The following is an 18,098-nucleotide window of genomic DNA, read 5'->3' as shown; positions in this document are numbered from 1 at the left end:
GACAAACGAAGTCACAGACCTCAGCAAGGTGGGAGGTTGCTAGGATACCACAACGTCAACACCCCAAAGCCCCATACCCTCAGAAAAAGTATGATTAAAAAATAATTGTATCTACCCCACTGATGGGTGATGACTAATAAACTTGTCTATATCTTAGTCCTGGCTCTCAGTGGAGGGGGACTAATGCTCTCCTGAGAATTGATAACTACCAGCAAGCCCTCTTAATGAGAATTTAAGTTTTGAACCCTAATTCCCACTATCTTTGTAGTCAGAAAAACATCAACTCAAGAATTTAATCAAAAGTGGTCCCAGATTGGCAATGTCCCAGGCACATGGCAGAAGCAAACCCATAGCCTCTCTAGTGGAATGCCACTCGTGATGGATAATTTTATGTGTTGACTTGACTAGGCTAAAGGATGCCCAGGTAGTTGGTAAAATATTATTTCTGGGTGTGTTAGTGAGGGTGTTTCTGGAAGAAATTAGCATTTGAATCCATAGACTGAGTAAAGATCTATCCTCAACAATGAGGGTGGACCTCATCCATTTCTTTGAGGGCTTAAATAAAACTAAAACGCAGAGGAAGATCCAGTTTGCTCTCTCTCTCCAACGTGGGACATCCATCTTCTGCTTTCCAACATCAGTGCTCCCGGTTCTTAGACCTTTGGACCCAAACTAAATTATGCCACTGGCTTTCCTGTTTCTCCAGCTTGCAAACAGCATGTTATGAGGCTTGTCTTCCATAATCAGGTGAGCTAATTTCTATAATAATAAACTCACACACATATACACACACACACACATAACATATATCTCTTACTGGTTCTTTTTCCTCTGGAGAACCCTGACTAATACACTCCTCAACCCAGGAGAAATTCCCACACAGTCAATTAAAATGAGCTTAATTGAATTAAAAACAATTAAAATAAGACACCATGAAAAAAATCAAGAAGCATAACAAAATGTGGAATCAGACCAGATATATTGGCGTTATTAGATACAAATGACAGATAAATATGTTTGCTAGGTGAAAAAATAAAGCAGAGACTCTAAAAATGAATGAGAAGCAAGGATTGCTTAAAATTAACAGAATTAGGGGTAAAATACTAAATAGAACTTCTAGAAGCAAACAAACAACAATGTAAATTTTCAATAGCTGAAGAGGGAATTGGTGACTTGGAATATAGACCTGAAGAAATTATCCAAAATTCACATAGAAGGACAAAATTATTTTTAAAAACATATGACAAAGAAGCTAAGTGGTATGGAGAACAGAGGAAGAAGATCTAAACTATGTCTGATTTGACCTCGAAAATGTGAAAATGGAGAGGACAAAGGTAAAAGCAATAATGATTAAATTTTTTTTCCAAAATTGATAAGTCATGAATCCTTCGATTATTGAAGCACAGCAAATTCTGAGAAGAAAAGAGAGGAATCCAGAGTTAAATGTAATATAGTGAAACTGCAGAACTCTTAAAATAAAGAAAAGATCTAAAAACACATCCTGAAGTGAAAGACCTAGCCCCCAGATGGAAGACGGAATATGGTGGAAAAAAAATTCAAAGTGTTAGAAAAAAAATGACTGTCAACCTAAAATGTTATATCCTGTAAAAATGTCCTTCAGGAAAGAGGGAAAAGACATTTACAGACAAACCAAGACAGTGTTGACCACAACAAGGAAACCTGAAAAGGATGAAGTCCAGGAAGAAGAAAAATAATCCCAGAAGGCAAGTCTCACATGCAAAAGGAAACGGTGAGGCAAGAATAAGGTAAAAATGTAAATAAATCTAAACAAATATTGACACCATAAAAAAGCACCACTGATGGGCTTCCCTGGTGGCGCAGTGGTTGAGAGTCCGCCTGCCGATGCAGGGGACACGGGTTCGTGCCCCGGTCCGGGAAGATCCCACATGCCACGGAGCGGATAAGCCCGTGAGCCACGGCCGCTGAGCCTGCGCGTCCGGAGCCTGTGCTCCGCAATGGGAGAGGCCACAACAGTGAGAGGCCCGCATACTGCAAAAAAAATAAAAATAAAAAGCATCACTGATAATGATTAATCTATAAAGGTAAAGCAGTGACAGCAACAACAAAAAGTAGAACTAAAATATTGGAAAATGCTTTAATTCTGTTCCTCTAAGTGGGGGGGATCAGAATTACAGCATTGTAATGATTGTAATCTTCTGGAGGAGAATAAACACATAGATTAACCTGAGACTTCTTTGAGTATGCTTGTTAAAAGGAAAATTGTAAAAGAATAGAAATAGAATGTATGTTGACCTAGTCCAAACCCAAAGAAGAAAAAAATAAGATAAGGAAGAAAACACTCAGTGAAATTTAACAAAATAAAGCAAAGAAAGATGAGGGGAGGAAGAGAAGTAAAATCAAACCCAGAAAAAAATAAGACAAATGGAAAGCATAAAATATAAACCTAAAAATATATACAAATACATCAGTAATCATAATACATGTAAGTACTCCCAACTGTCCAGTTAATATGAATAGATTTTTTGAAAGATATAGATTATCAGATTGTCTAATTTTTAAAGACAGAAACATGCAATTTATGAGACCTATGTAGAATGAACATATGTAAAAGAAAACTGGCTTGACTAATTTAATAATGGACAAAACAGACTTTTGAATAAAAGGCTTTATTGAGAATAAGGAGAGTCACTTAGTAATGGTAAAAGAAACAAATCACTGGAGAAATATAACAGTTGGGAACTTGCCTATACCTAACAACATAGTCTCCAAAAAATGTACAAAGAAAAATTGATAGAACTGAAAGATCTTTTCAAATCCACCATCATCTCTCTTAGTCATGATAGGTCAACCAAACAAACAAACAAATAAAAATTCAGTAAAGATATAGAAGATTTGAACAATGCAATGAGCAAACTTTATTAATGGACATATATAGATGCCTACACCAAATAATTGGCCAGAGGATTTTCCAGGTTAATTCTTAGAAACAGTTAAGAAACACAATATTCCAGTCTTTCAAATATCTTTTCCAAGGAATAGGGATTTAGAAAATACTCTCCAGCTCATCAGTGCCTAAGCCAGCAAAGAAAGTTCAAGAAAAATTATAAGCCAATCTAATTCATGAATATAAAAGTGAAAATTCTTTAAAAAATTAGGAAAATGAATCCAACGATGTATAAAAAAAAATTACGACTAAATTGGGTTTGTCCTAGGGATGTGATACTGATTTCACGTTAGAAAAGCTATTAGTATAATTCAACACAATAACACATTAAAACAGAAAAATCATAAAACTATCTTAATATATATAGAAAGAGGATTCAATAAAATTTAAAATGCATTCATGACAAAAGTCCTTTGCAAAGATAAAATAAAAGGAAGCTTTCTTACCTGATAAAGGAGATTTGGGAAGAAATGAAGCAGGAATGAAAGGTTTTGCTCCCACACTTGTTGTTGGCCAGCTGGCTCACTTCCTGCATGAGGCAATGACCAGGCCCTTACCCCGACCCTCCCACTTCTGGGACTCCTGGCCATGTGTGTTTACCTCTGTGATGATGAGCCCCACCTCAGCTTCTGCAGGACACCCCTGTCAAGGTCAGGGGCAACAGTCTAACCTTGTGGGCTACAGCTTGTCCTTGCCCTCCCCCATTTTACACCTGTTGTGGACAGAATTATGAACCCCAAATTCATATGCTGAAGCCCCAACCCAATGTGACTGTATTTGGAGATAGAACTTTCAGGTAATCAAGGTTTAATGAGGTCATAGGTAGATTGGTGATTTTGATAGGATTGATGGCCTTATAGAAAGAAGGTCTCTTTCTCTCTCTCTCTCACTCTGTACACACCGAGGAAAGGCCATGTGAAGACACAGCAAGAAGGCGGCTGTCCGCAAGCCAGCAAGAGGGTCCTCACCAGGAACCAAACAGGCCAGCACCCTGATTTTGGACTTCCAGCCTCCAGAACTGTGAGGAACAAATGTCTGCTGTTTCAGCCACCCAATCTGTGATATTTTTTTATGGTGGCCTGAGCAGAGTGATACGAAATCACTCAATGAATGCCCTGTGGTCTGCGAGCTTCAGCATCAGATGAGAACCCAAGAACCAGACAGAGACTGGTTAGACAACTTCCTCAAGCACAAGGTCAAATCCTCTAACCAACCCCTTTTGGGGGGTTGTTATCATTGTAGAACAGACATATCTTTGCATATATATCATTGTAGAATGTGGAACACAAATTAAAACTTAGTGAGGGCTCCAACATGGAGGAAGCTTGAGGACCTTATGCTGAGTGAAATAAACCAGACACAAAAACACAAATACTGTGGGATTCTGCTTATATGAGGTCCCTAGAGGAGTCAAATGCATAGAAACAGAAAGTAGGTGGTGGGTGGCAGGAGCTGGGGGCGGGGAATGGGGAGTTAGTGTTTAATGGGGACTGAGTTTCAGTTGAGGACGATGGAAAATTCTGGAGGTGGATGGTGGTGATGGTTGCACAACACTGTGAACGGGCTTAATGCCATTGAATTGTGCACCTAAAATGGTTAAAATGGTAAATTTCGTGTAATGTATATTTTACCACAAAAGCAAACACATACCAGATTGGCAAAAATTAAAATTACTCACTACCGTGTATGGCCCAAACTGAGTCAGCTGGAGGGGAGGGGAGGATAAAGGAGGAGGGTGTAACTGGTGGAAACACTTTGAAAAACTTCCGAGTTCTGCAGTAACGTTGAAGTTGTTTAAAACTTTCACCCGGCAATTTCACGCCCAAGTTTGTGCCCTGAAGAATTCTTGCGAAGTGCCCAGAACCTTCTCCAGGAATGTTTACAGAAGCACTATTTCTATTGCAAAAGCCTGGAAACAACCTAAACACTGACAGGAAAATCCTGTCAGTCCCTTCTAATGGGAAAAGAAATAAGTATGTATTGATCTATTCAGACGATGCAATTAGAATGGGCAAAGTACAACTGTACCCATTACCATGGATACTTCTCCCGACATGTGGAGCAAAACAGCAAGTTGCAGGAGGACAATATACAGAGGATTCCATTTGTATAAAGTTCTAAACATTCAATATTAAATAACATTTTTAGAGATATAAACATATATGACAAAACTGTGGAAAAGAGAAAGAAATGGATAAACACCCAATTCAGTATTGGGGTTTTCCCCCAGTGGAAATGGGTAGGGTTCAATGGGTGGGGGAGGTGAAAACTGGAGGGACTGGACATAATGCCTAATGTATCAGTGATAATATGTTTCTTAACCTGGATGGTGACTATCTAGTAGGTGTCCCCTTTATGTTTTCTTTATAGTTTTTCGCGTTATGCTGTTGTATGCATGGAATATTTCATAATTTTACAAATGATGTGATATCATTAAACAAATTGGTTTTAAAATGTGTGTAACTGAACATGACTCCCTGATGGGAATGATGGAGCTAGTCATGATCTGTCAGTGGTAACACCGTCTCTGGGCCCACACTGCTTAAGGTGGAGATGATAATTCTGTGCTGTGGTGTTTGTTTGTTTGTGTGTTTGTTTGTTTTTAGCTGTGCCGCATGGCACGTGGGATCTTAGTTCCCCGACCAGGGATTGAACCTGTTTCCCCTGCAGTAGAAGTGCAGAGTCTTAACCACTGGACCACCAGGGAAGTCCTGTGCTGTGTTTTTTTTTGTTTTTGGGGTTTTTTTTTTTGCTGTACACGGGCCTCTCACTGTTGCGGAGCACAGGCTCCGGACACGCAGGCTCAGCGGCCATGGCTCACGGGCCCAGCCGCTCCGCGGAATGTGGGATCTTCCCCGACCGGGGCACGAACCCGTGTCCCCTGAATCGGCAGGCGGACTCTCAACCACTGCACCATCAGGGAAGCCCCTGTGCTGTGGTTTTGATGCCCACCTGCTCCAGGAGTCCCATGGGTACCCAGACTCAGAAGGAGCAAAAAAGAATCGAGTCTACTGAAATACAGGGATGCAGGACACAGAGAATTTATTCCAAGACAAAATGATGGGGAAGACTGTTCAGAAGACACATGAAGCCACATCCCTGGGTGAGCTCAGGACCTTTGGCCCGTCCTTTTGAAGTGGATGAGGCCCCTTACCCAAACGCCACTGCTGGAAAAGCGTCTCCCGTGGTTGCTTGGTACCGTCTCCGTGCTTTCAGCGAGTTCTTTGGGTGAATTCAGGTCTCACTTGTTCAAACAAGGAAAAAGTTTTCAATGTTTGTTGTTTTTCGTGGCTGGAGCCAGTTGTAAGGCTTTGCTCCAAGGCTCAGCGTGTCCTGGGTCTCTGGCCCTGTAAAAATAGCAATTATCTTCCGTTAAACATTTACTGTGCCAGTCACCACGATGGAGTTTACACTCCCTCATTGTGAGACAGGTACATTGATTTCCCCATTTTATAGCTGAGAACCCTGGGGCTCAGGGCAGGGCGGCGGGGGGTGAGACCTGACCTGCCTTCGACACACAGGTGGGGCTGAGGCTAGAACTGGGCCTACCGGCTCAGCCATCGCTTGGGTGGCTGCATCAGACAGGGGCCGGGGCTCCTGGCACGAGGATGTGGGAGGGGCCAATGTCCCCAGTCTGTCCCAAGTCCTACTGGCCCCCTTTGCCCCAGAACCCACGGAGAGACAACTGCAAGGGCATAGGGTGTGCCAGGGGCCTGGCGAGCACCCACAGCAGCTGGCAGTGAACGAGGAACAGCCCATCCTACCTCCTGCTTCCCTCTGTAGGCCTCCTCCAGTGCCCTGGGTCCCATGCATCCGAACTTGGCCCTCCGCACCCAGCTGCTCTCACCTCCACGGGGAGACACCCAGCACCCAGGGACCTAGGACCGGGCAGCGGTGGATGTGCACTCCCTCGGGTCAGCAGGCCTCCTTGAGCCTGGCTCTGGGGGCTAAGTTCCAACTTTGTCCCCAACACACAAGATTCATCATGATGGACAGAAAACAGGAAAATGGCAATAAAAAATGCCAATTGGAAAAGGGGAGGAGGAGAGAAGCATTTGGTGGTCACCTGGCCATCCCTTACCCCCATCCAGTAGGGAGGACATGGACTCCCTGCCCTGCTGGCGTCCCGAGAGGTGCTGGTGGCCCCCAGCTCGGCCCTGGAGCGACTTCCTTTTGCAGTTCCAGGCGGAGGCTTTATGGCTTTTCCACGCTGCACGGGGCATCTCTGGAGATGCTTGTTCCAGGTCTGTGGCCAGCTTGCTGGGTTTTGGTTTCCACCAACCAGTTCTGGTCAGACGGGATCCTCACAGCTAGACCCAGGCCCGGTCCTTGGCCCTGACTGGCCGGTGGCCTGGTGCAGACGACGAAGGTTGCTGGGGAGGGACCCCACTCCCTCCCGGGGCCTCCCCTGAGCCGGCCAGGCCAGGGGCATACGTCACGCTCTGGCTTTTCCCATGATTCTGTGACTTTTTTTCTTGCTTAATATTCTCTCTCTTCTCAAGAATATGAACTCTTGAGCTGATAGGTTTATTCAGCCGTGACTGTCCCCTCTCACAGCGATGAAGGGACAGCCCTGTAACCCTCTAACTGCAGTGCTTCCCAGGGCACCGGCTCTTCCATGACATCCTGGGGGGCTCCCGCTGCGTCCCACCCAAACGCCCACCTCTGGCCCTGACGCACCAGATTCCCAGACCCAGGACCCCCCTCTCTCAGGAGGGCGTCTGCACAATGACTCCTGAGTAGGAGGTCTCTGCTCCCCAAGGGGTGGCCCAGGCCTCTGTGGTGACGGCACCACAGCTCAGCCCATCCCCTATCCAACTCTGCTTCCTTCACTCCCAAAACATTGACCCCAGTAACACTCCTTAAGAAACTTCCCGCCTCCCAGGGAACCTGGCACAGGACAGAAGTCATTTAACCTCTCAGTGCCTCAGTGGAAAAGCCACAGAGAGGAAGTTTGGTTAAGCTGAGTAACGGCGTGTAAAAGGTTTAGAAAAAGTATTACTCTCACCCAGTTGTTACTACTGGTAATACTACTAGTACTTCTCAGGACACGACCTCCCCCTAAAACATGACCTGCTACCCCTCTAGCAAAACCTCTCCCCTGACTCGGACCCGCATCATCATGGTGACGCGTTCCTGACTCTCAAGATGGTACCCATGCGCCTAAGAACCATAAATTAAGGGTATTCACTTCCTGCGTATGTGAATTCATCCATTTCTAATTAATCCACTCTGGAATTAACCCCTTGATGGAGGAACCATCAACCTCAGCCCAGTGAGTTTCAAGCTCTGTCTCTTGTCAAACCACATTTCTACCTCGGAGCACCAAAGACTGTTACCGTCAGACCCCCCCCCAATACCTAACCTCTGTCAAGAGCCCCGTGGATTGTGTTTCTATGCCTTAGTGAGTGAAAGACTTTTTTTATTAGGTCAAGACTAATGTCTTCATCATAGTGTTGAATGCCAACATTTTCAGACAAGAAATGGTAGCAGAACTGCAGGTAAAGTGCAAATGCAAAGCTTATATACAGGTACCTGCCATGCCCTTTAAAGCACTTTAGTAGATGCCCCACCACTCTCACAATAACAGTTTATTGTTAAATAAACTTCCCTGAAGGTCAGGCAGCAGAGTGACATTTCCAGCCCACATCCTGAGCTTTTTGAAAAGCGCAGAGTTGAATGAAAGGTTATATACGGCCAGGTGCTGAGGCATAATGGGCCACTTTTCGGGGGAGGTCGTGGTCACAGATCCTTTCCTTTCAAGCTTCGTGCTTTCCAGAAGACCGAGGCCAGCATGTCTGCTGGCCAGCTCGTCCCTCGGGGACTGTCCAGAGGCCGGGAGTTCCCAACCAGGACCAGAACTAAGGCCAGGCTTGCAGTCTTGGCAAGATGGGGGAGGAGCGGGCCAGTGAGTGGGGAACAGAGACAGCACAGAGGAGTTGCTTCTCCCCAGCCCTGGCAGGGAGGCCTGTCACCACTGCACGTGCTTGGAGAGGACCAAGTCCTGTGGGCGCATGGAGGCCAAGGTGGGACAATCCCGGCAGGTCTGAACTCTCTCCTTTGTCCACATCTGCTTGGGTCCATTTTGCAGCGTGGACAATATTTCATTTGAAATGTGCTGCTTTGAAAACATTGGGCTGGGTCAGACCTCGGAGACCTCACAGACCCATTCGAAGAGCTTGGTTGGACCTCAGTGCAGGGGCATCCTTGAAGGGCTTAAGAGGGGAGATGAGATGGATTTGTGGCCCTGGTTTCTTCTCCCCGCCCTTCCCTCACCAGGTACACAGCAGGAAGGGGGAGGTGCTTGTGGCGGAGGGGTGCTCAGTGAGGTCAGACACCCAGGGGACTCTCGTGATAAGCTTCATTTACATAGCAAATAATATTCCACCCCTCCTACGTTTCTTAGCATTTTGTTAAAATTGTTTTCTAAATGAGCGATACAGTTTTCATTATTCTTTGCAGAACGCACATTACAGTCAAGAGAAATTAAAATGTGCTCATTACCAAATGCAATATATTTGCAGAAAGGTTGCTCTGATGAAATGGGCCCCACTGAACCCCTATGTGAGCCCTGAATCTTCATCCTGCTGACAAAGAGTGGTCTGGATAATTTTTTTCCTTGCAAAAGAGCAAACTTAGAAATGTTATTCCATTCATAGTAAGTTCTTAAAGATCTAAAACTCAGAGGTTTTGTTTTTCACAAGTATTTCTCATTATAAAACATATTTGATTTTTTTCATGCTTATACATGATTTCTCTTTTCTGGCTCATATGCATTCGAATAACCTTTTGGAAAAAGATGAAGCCTGCCTGGTGATGCTACAGATGCTCTTTTTGGTACTCTTGCTTAAATGCCCCTTCAGACGTTGAGGACACATTCGGGATCCCCAAGCTTCAACGGCCAGACCTTGGCACTGGCTGAATTTACCACCCGTAGTGCGTTCTCTCCGCTAAAAACCCTACTGCTCTGGGTCAGGAAGGCGATTTCAGGAGCTGCATCTGTTTTCTGGGTTTTTTCTCCCTGTTAATGGCGGCCCAAAGTTTCAGAATGGGAGAAAATATTTGCAAATGAAGCAACTGACAAAGGATTAATCTCCAAGATTTACAAGCAGCTCGTGCAGCTCAATAACAAAAAAACAAACAACCCAATCCAAAAATGGGCAGAAGACTTAAACAGACATTTCTCCAAAGAAGATATACAGATTGCCAACGAACACATGAAAGGATGCTCAACATCACAAATCATTAGAGAAATGCAAATCAAAACCACAATGAGGTGTCACCTCACACCGGTGAGAATGGCCATCATCAAAAAGTCTAGAAACAATAAATGCTGGAGAGGGTGTGGAGAAAGTATGGAGGTTCCTTAAAAATACTAAAAATAGAACTACCATACGACCCAGCAATCCCACTACTGGGCATATACCCTGAGAAAACCATAATTCAAAAAGAGTCATGTACCACAATGTTCATTGCAGCTCTATTTACAATAGCCAGGATGTGGAAGCAACCTAAGTGCCCATTGACAGATGAATGGATAAAGAAGATGTGGCACATATATACAATGGAATATTACTCAGCCATAAAAAGAAACGAAATTGAGATATTTGTAGTGAGGTGGATGGACCTAGAGTCTGTCATACAGAGTGAAGTAAGTCAGAAAGAGAAAAACAAATACCGTATGCTAACACATATATATGGAATCTAAGAAGAAGAAAAAAAAAGGTCATGAAGAGCCTAGGGAATAAAGACACAGACCTACTAGAAAATGGACTTGAGGACACGGGGCAGGGGAAGGGTAAGCTGTGACAAAGTGAGAGAGAGGCATGGACATATATACACTACCAAACGTAAAATAGATGGCTAATGGGAAGCAGCCACATAGCACAGGGAGATCAGCTCGGTGCTTTGTGACCACCTAGAGGGGTGGGATAGGGAGGGTGGGAGGGAGACGCAAGAGGGAAGAGATATGGGGACATATGTATATGTATAGCTGATTCACTTTGTTATACAGCAGAAACTAACACACCATTGTAAAGCAATTATATTCCAATAAAGATGTTAAAAAAACAAACAAAAAACCTTCAATCTCTTTCTCCCCAGAGAGACACAGCGTCCAGCCGTGTGAGAGTGGCAGCTGCTCTGTTGGGATGGGGGCCACGTGCTGCAAAGTGAAACAGGAGCATCCCAGGGGTGGCCCGCAGCCTGCAGCGACTGCCTGGTCCTCCTTCCACTTCTCCAGGCAGGAGGATGCTCTCCGTGTGGCCACCCGCACTCAGGAAACCACCTGTAGCTGATCAACACGCCGCCTAGTTCATCTGGACTCACATGCCTCTAGTTCAAGTCATTTGAGATGTGTGACCCACTGAGCACAATTTCAATATCTATGCAAATATGTGTACACATATGTATGTGTGCACAAACCCGTACGTGTCCATACACGTATAAATACACAGTATGTATATGTAATGTGTGTATATATATTTTTAAAGATCCAAATACACAGATATTCCTTTTCTCACTGGTTTTTAGAAATTGTAGCTGCTTCAGTGACTGTGTCCTTTAAAATACAAAAACTGAAAACACCCATGCCAACGCCCAGACCTCCCTGTCTCTGCATCAACAAAATTTTACTTCCACTGGCTTCACAGCATGACTGCTATTCCAGGAGGCCCAGGCACATGGCTTGCTCATTCATTCCAGAAACCTCCAAAAGGCCCACCGACTCTTGGTCGTTTTTTTTTTTTTTTTCTGTTTAGTTTATTTATTTATTTTTTAATTTTTAAATTTTTTTTATACAGCAGGTTCTTATTAGTCATCAATTTTATACACATCAGTGTACACATGTCAATCCCAATCTCCCAATTCATCCCACCACCACCACTCCCCCCCACCCCAGCTTTCCCCCCTTGGTGTCCATACGTCTGTTCTCTACATCTGTGTCCCTATTTCTGCCCTGCAAACCAGTTCATCTGTACCATTTTTCTAGGTTCCACATATATGCGTTAATATACGATATATGTTTTTCTCCTTCTGACTTACTTCACTCTGTATGACAGTCTCTAGATCCATCCACGTCTCTACAAATGACCCAATTTCGTTCCTTTTATGGCTGAGTAATATTCCATCATATGTATGTACCATATCTTCTTTATCCATTCATCTGTCGATGGGCATTTAGGTTGCTTCCATGACCTGGCTGTTGTAAATAGTGGCACAATGAACATTGGGGTGCATGTGTCTTTTTGAATTATGGTTTTCTCAGGGTATATGCCCAGTAGTGGGATTGCTGGGTCATATGGTAGTTCTATTTTTAGTTTTTTAAGGAACCTCCATACTGTTCTCCATAGTGGCTGTACCAATTTACATTCCCACCAACAGTGCAAGAGGGTTCCCTTTTCTCCACACCCTCTCTAGCATTTACTGTTTGTAGATTTTTTGATGATGGCCATTCTGACCGGTGTGAGATGATACCTCATTGTAGTTTTGATTTGCATTTCTCTACTGATTAGTGATGTTGAGCATTCTTTCATGTGTTTGTTGGGAATCTGTATGTCTTCTTTGGAGAAATGTCTATTTAGCTCTTCTGCCCATTGTTGGATTGGGTTGTTTGTTCTTTTGATATTGAGCTGCATGAGCTGCTTGTATATTTTGGAAATTAATCCCTTGTCAGTTGCTCCGTTTGCAAATATTTTCTCCCATTCCGAGGGTTGTCTTTTCGTCTTGTTTATGGTTTCCTTTGCTGTGCAAAAGCTTTTAAGTTTCATTAGGTCCCATTTATTATTTTTTTTTATTTCCATTTCTCTAGGAAATGGTTCAAAAAGGATCTTGCTGTGATTTATGACATAGAGTGTTCTGCCTATGTTTTTCCCTAAGTGTTTTATAGTGTCTGGCCTTACATTTAGGTCTTTAATCCATTTTGAGTTTATTTTTGTGTATGGTGTTAGGGAGTGTTAGAACATTCATTCTTTTACATGTAGCTGTCCTGTTTTCCCAGCACCACTTATTGAAGAGACTGTCTTTTCTCCATTGTATATTTTGCCTCTTTTATCAAAGATAACGTGACCATATATGCATGGGTTTATCTCTGGGCTTTCTATCCTGTTCCATTGATCTATATTTCTATTTCTGTGCCAGTACCATACTGTCTTGATTACTGTAGCTTTGTAGTATAGTCTGAAGCCAGGGAGTCTGATTCCTCCAGCTCCGTTTCTTTCCCTCAAGACTGCTTTGGCTATTTGGGGTCTTTGTTTACGTGGGCATCTGCTTGGCTGGGCTTGACACAGAACACACTTGGAACAACTGTCCGATCTGTTCCAGAACCTCTGGAGTCCAGTCAGTGCTGGATGCCCAGCAACGTGTTCTGGGTCCCTGTCTCCCTGGAAGGTTGGGACCAGAAGCTGCGGAAAAGCAAGCCAAACATCTCCGCCTTCCTCTGCGCTCCTTCTCTACTCCTCACATCCTTACGTAGAGGCCATGGGGAAACCAGCGGAGGGTCCCCCCACCCACGCCTGCTTCTGCTCTTGGGGGCCCCCAAGTTTGCTGAACCCCTGCCGTGAGCCAGGCCTGTGCTGTGGGTTCTGGGAGAGCGAGTCCTTATGCAGCTTCTGCTCCACCAGAAAAGGCAGAACCTCATAAACAATAAATACGGAGTGTCAGGTGGGGCTAAGAGCGAAAAAGAAAAATTCAACCAGGACAAGGGGGCAGAGAGGGGGATGCTTCTCATTCGGGAGGCCCTGAAATGAGGCTGGAGGGAAACAGGTGCCCCTGTGTAGGGTAAGAGCTTTCCAGGCAGAAGCCCAGGGGTGCAGCCCTAGGCTGTGTGGGAGAAGAAACAGGAACAATAAAAAACACGTAAGAGAGGAGAGCTGGGGGCACTGGGAATGGGGCAGGTTATGGGAGCCCTCGGGACCTCGCGAAGGATGTGAGGTTGTATTCTGAGTTGGATGGGAGCTGAGAAATCCCAGGGCCTGGTTGACCTTTGGAAGGAGCAGTCTGCTCTCTGCTGTGTTCAGAACAAATTACCGGGGAGCCACGCGGATAAGGGAGGTCCACGGAGAAGGCGCGTTCAGTGAGGCCAAGAGTGTCCTGGCAGCTGGGATGGTGATGGAGCTGCTGGGAGCGGCCTTAGCGACTGTGTGTGGGCTGAGAGGCAAGCGGGGGCTCAGAGAGCACCCCCGAGGGCTTTCATCTGAATAGCTGGGGGATTGGAGGGGCCATTTACTGAGATGGGGAAGCAGATTTGGGGATGATTAAGAACGTGGTCTTGGGCAGATTGAGTTTGAGATGCTGTTATGGGCTGAATTGTGTCAGTCCCCAATTCATATGGTGAAGCCCTAACCCCCGGCACCTCAGAACACCCTGCATTTGGAGGTAGGGCCTTTAAGAGGTGATTCAGTTAAGATGAGGCATGTAGGGTGGGCCCTAATCCTATCTGACTGGTGTCCTCACAAGAAGGAAAATTTGGACACACAGGTAACAGGCATGTGTGCGAACAGAAAAGAGCATGTGAGGACTCAGCCACCCACAAGCCAAGGAGAGGCTCAGGAGAAACCAAACCTGCCGACACCTTGATCTTGGGCTTCTGGCCTCCAGAACTGTGAGGAAAAAACTGTGTTGTTTCAGCCCCCCAGGGTGTGGTGTTTAGTTACAGTGACCCTAGGAAACTAGCACGGTTGCCAGATGAGCCTCTAAGTGGAGATGTTGACCTTGCGTTGGACTTGAGGGAAAGGAGACCCCAAAGTTGGAGTCATCTGCAGAGGATGCTACTGAGAGCCGGGGGTCTAGACAGGCCCCCAGGAAGGGACTGTCCCCCACAGATGGAGCTGGTCGGGGGGAACCCAGGGAAGGAAGATGAGAGGACACAGCCCATGATCGGGGTCGGGAGGGACCAAGCGGGGAGAGGGCCTGAGAGGCTGAAAGAAGAAGGGGTTCTGAGCAGAAGGGAAAAGCTGGCCTGTGATGTAAGCGGAAACCAGACTGGACCCTGGCTTGATCCCAGGACCACCGTGAGGGCGATTCCAGCGGTGATACACCTGGTTACTGGGAGTCGAGAGAGAGTGGAAGGGGAGGAGAAGACACTTCATGCCCTTTGGAGGCACAGTCTTAAGGTCCTTCCAAGAATGGAGGATTTTCTTCTATATTATTTATAGAAGGAAAACCCAGCCTAGGAGTGGGCATTGCTATCAGCTCCCTGTGGGCGTGGACCCCACATCACACACGGTCCTGTCTGTGCCTGGTGAAAAGATGTCAGTGTCAGATCTGGTCCTACTGGAAAGGACTGTCTGCTCCCAAGGAGAACTGCCGTGCTGCCCCCCATCCCGCCATGCCCTCGGATTCCAGGCAGCTGGGAAACACATTTGCTGTGTTCACCTCTGTCGTCAGTAAGCTTTGCTTCCTGTTTGTCCTTTTATCCTGCTTGTTGACTTTAGTCACCTAATTGCTTTGGTCTTCTTATTCTCTTTTGCAATCTTGCATCAAACTTTTGTGACAGGTGGCATATAAATCAATTCTAGTAAATAAAACACCTGCCCAGTCCTTTCAGACCCCCTTGTAGGGATTCCCAGTCCTGGATCTTTTTTTCAAGATATATTTCATTATCACAACGTGATATTTCATGATCACAACGGCTACATGAAATTCTCAAATTTTCAAACCACATGAATCCACTCATTTCAATATAAAAATTTAAAAGTAGATACCATGCAGCCCCGTAAAAAAAAAGCACAAATGTAAAGAATAACAACTTCTGGTAGCTGTCTCCTTGCGCCCTGAGGTGCCCAGATAAGGCCCCAGGTGGGGAAAAGGCAAAACCGGCAAAACCACAGCACTTGCTACTCAGGAGTGTCAGATGGGGCTGTGTCACCGTCTTACCTGGAAACCCACATCCCCTGGGGAGAAGGTGACCAGCCGTCTATACAAGAGGAAGTTGAAACAATTGATCTCCACCTAGAAAAGGGCACGGCATAGAGACCAAACACAAAACCTCAGCCCTCTCCTCTCCTTCTTAGCAAAGTCTCTCCTCCCTTCATTTTACAGCCTTTTAAAAGGAGGCTCTCTAAATAATTCTCCTAAGGATTTAGGCTTTTGGACTAAAAAGAACCAGAAAGACCCACTTCTCTCCATCTGTCACCTCCATCTCCAGGAAATAATGTCCACAGCCAGATCTAGCCGAATGAGAGGGAAAAGGGGAGGTGTAAGAAAAATATATGAGTTAGAATCTCAACATGTGTAATCTTGAAAAGCTACTGAAATCCTCTAAGCCTCAGTTATCTTATCGATGATATGGGACCAGTAGCGCCTGCCTCCATGGGGTTATTGGAAAGATTAAAGGACACAAGCTGTGTAGCAGCCTTGGCACTATGTTTGCAGGATTCTGCACAAGTGCAGCCTGTTATTACTGTACGTGGACAGCATCTGACAATTCTTTCACTGTGTTCTCCAGGGTCCAGTTCGCCCAAGAAAATGCAGAGGCAAGGAAAGGGTCTTACTACCTTTAGGGAATAACGGTTTGATGTAGACCCGAAGGACTGCTGCAGTGGCTGAGAGCTTCTTGGCCACAACATTCTTTTTTTACTGACATGGCAGGTGACATTCTAACCCCCAATGTGATGGTATTAGGATGTGGGGCCTTTGGGGTGATTAGGTCCTAAGGATGGAGCCCTCATGAATGGGATCAGGGTCTTTATGAAAGAGATCCCAGGGAGCTGCCTCGCCCCTTTGGCCATGTGAGGATGCAGTGAGAAGCCGGCCACCCGTGGACCAGGAAGGAGGCCCTGACCACACACTGAACGTGCATGCAACTTGATCTTGGTGCCCTCAGCTCCAGCCTCCAGAACTGTGAGAGATGTTTGCTGTTTGAGCCACCTGGTCTATGGTATCTATGTTATAGGAGCCTGAATAGACTAATAGGTTTAATTTTTTTTAAGTTTGGAGGGTCTACCGTGTGCTTTATACATCAGTGGTGCTTCCTGAGTGTGAATAGGAGTTAGGTGTCTCTAGCCCTGCTTGACAGATGAGGCCCAGAGTTGAGGCATCTCGTTCAGAGTCGCAAGGTGGTCGAGGCTGGGGCGGGGAAGGGGCTGCGTGTCCTTAAACGTAGCTGTGTCATCAGGCTCAGCACCCACGTGCCGGGGGGCTGTGGTCAAGGTGGCTGCCAGGCCTGCACCATACCTGCAGATGGCGGCAGCAAAGTCAGGCCCAGGCCTGAGCCCTAGAGGCCGTACACCCAGCCCCAGGAGGCCTAGCACGGCGGGCAGGCAGGTTCTGACATTTCCAAGTTTACTTCTAGGCCACAGAGCAAGTGCTGGCCAGGTTGTTAGATGAAGTGCGGTCCCCTGTCCTATCAGGGAGCGGGGCTGACAGCTGGGAGATGGGATGGGGAGCTGGGGGGCTGGTAGAAATGGGGACTCAGCAAGAGACTGAAGTGAGTCCTGACCCTTCCTCTGCCGAGCCTGCGTGGCCTGGTCCATAGCCGGGGTGCTTGCATGGGGGGCCTAGACCGCCCCCAGGACCGGTTCTTTCCCTCCCCCAGCAGATCTGGTGGTTGTGCTCTTTGCTGAATTGTTCACCTTCTCTGCTTCTCCCCTTTCTCACTAGGTGCACCAGAGGGGAAACATTTCCCCTCTTCCCACTGGCCCATCACCCAGAGCCCAGCCTACCTGGTTTTTCCAGTTGGACCAGAAACACCCGCAGAGGCAATTAAGCCCTGGGGCCCGCGGGCTTCTTTCTCTGGGCCCCGAGGAGAGAACGGTTCCTTGAGCACATCTCTGCTGTTGCTGGAAATTTCAGACGACTTCCCTCACTGGACATACATGCATCCAGGCCAGGGCTGGAGTTTCCAGGAAATCTGGGTTCGGGTTCCAGGCCCCCAGGGTCCAGTGGGAAGGCTGCCGGCCAGCGACCGTGTCCAACTCTGTAATGCAGGGACGTGGGGGTGTGCCCGTCCTTACTGTGTCAACGGTCCAGGAAATGATGATCTGAAGGTGGTTTGAAAAGAGAAGAAAGAGCAAAACTATTGCAGAGAAACAAACAAAACCTCAATTCAAACCGACCGGGACGGGCAACTGGGCAGGTGCGAAGCCCGGTTTTCTGAGGCACTGGCTTGTTCCAGCTCTCCTTCTTTGTCAACAAACAGCCTGTTTGCACAGACCTGGGAACCCAGCACTGCTGG

General features: G+C 46.2%; 1 non-coding gene across 1 annotated transcript; it reads right to left on the bottom strand.

Annotated features, from left to right (window-relative positions):
• Nucleotides 1-5,560: 5,560 nt before the first annotated feature.
• TRNAR-UCU (transfer RNA arginine (anticodon UCU)) lies at nt 5,561-5,633 on the bottom strand. Its single transcript has one exon. It is a non-coding gene; the product is annotated as a tRNA-Arg (tRNA).
• Between the last annotated feature and the right edge of the window lie 12,465 nt (nt 5,634-18,098).

The sequence above is a fragment of the Delphinapterus leucas genome, chromosome 4 (genome assembly GCF_059928025.1).
Source record: "Delphinapterus leucas isolate spDelLeu-1000000601 "Yukka" chromosome 4, BTC_Dleu_Yukka2, whole genome shotgun sequence".
Taxonomy (NCBI): domain Eukaryota; kingdom Metazoa; phylum Chordata; class Mammalia; order Artiodactyla; family Monodontidae; genus Delphinapterus; species Delphinapterus leucas.
The sequence above is the reverse complement of the archived record's forward strand: the minus strand, read 5'-3'. Positions and strand labels throughout refer to the sequence as shown.